The sequence below is a fragment of the Aplysia californica genome, unplaced genomic scaffold (assembly GCF_000002075.1).
Source record: "Aplysia californica isolate F4 #8 unplaced genomic scaffold, AplCal3.0 scaffold00097, whole genome shotgun sequence".
Classification (NCBI taxonomy): domain Eukaryota; kingdom Metazoa; phylum Mollusca; class Gastropoda; order Aplysiida; family Aplysiidae; genus Aplysia; species Aplysia californica.
The window spans coordinates 1,370,324-1,371,389 of record NW_004797367.1 but is presented as its reverse complement, the minus strand read 5'-3'; the positions used below and the strand labels follow the sequence as shown (position 1 = coordinate 1,371,389).

At 42.4% G+C, this 1,066-nt stretch overlaps 1 protein-coding gene across 1 annotated transcript in view; it reads right to left on the bottom strand.

Annotated features, from left to right (window-relative positions):
* Positions 1-1,066, bottom strand: part of LOC101857477 (neurogenic locus notch homolog protein 2) — a gene marked incomplete in the record, with an annotated part of 26,569 nt that overhangs the window by 11,639 nt on the left and 13,864 nt on the right.

The window sequence follows — 1,066 nt, the reverse complement described above, 5'->3', positions numbered from 1 at the left end:
TATCATCATCATCATCATCATCATCATCATCATCATCATCATCCTTTTCATTATCATTATCATCATCATTGTGGGAAATTCGTGTAAAATGCCTTTCCCATGGACACAAAGTCAGACCGAGCTGAAGATCGAACCCCCGAACCCGCAATCTCCCGATTACGAGTCCGGTAGCCTAACCACTAGACAACCCTAAGCAATAAGAACACGTTAAGTTCTCACAATAACTTACAGTACGTAAGAACTGATTGGGAAAAAACCTGATGTACCGGCGTCTTTGATGCATAGATTATGAGCTTCTATGTTGCACGCAGGAGACCCATGTTCGATTCCCGAATGGAGAGAAAATTGTCAGGATGTTGCATCCCTTTCAGCTAGGGATTGACGTAACAGGCAGGTTCGGAAGCCGACCTCCTAAATGACCTAAATAGTGTCAGTTGGGGCATTAAAACACTTACATTTAAGAAAATGTACGAGTCAAGCCAATACAATCACAGTACACATTAATCAATAAGAAAAACAATCTGCTGAGGTTATGCATTTGCAGTGCCGAATAACTGATAAAGACAATAAACTGTTGAGGCCAAACAATAAATATAATACGGAATAACCGATAAAAGAAAGAGCCGTTTAAGGTCATACAATTACAGTACGAAATAACAGAAAAAACAAGAACCTGTTGAGTCCAGTTGTCCACACAAGAGCCGCCATTCTTGCAGGCGGAAGACAGACAAGGGGGGCGACTCAAGCAGCCAGGTTCAGGGGCGGTAACCGCGGTATTTGAGCTGGGATCAGACGTTGGTGGGGAGTTGCTGGTGGAGCTTCCAGTTGATGCCAGATTCACGGCTCTACCGTCTACTATTAGGTTCTGAAAAGTATTATAGACGTGAAAAAATTATACGCGTTTTTAGACTGTATTTATTTATTTACTTTCTTAATTCATTCTTTAGGGAAGGCCGTGAGTGTGTGTGTGTGTGTGTGTGTGTGTGTGTGTGTGTGTGTGTATGTGTGTGTGTGTGTGTGTGTGTGTGTATGTGTATGTGTGAGTGTGTGTGTGAGTGAGAGAGAA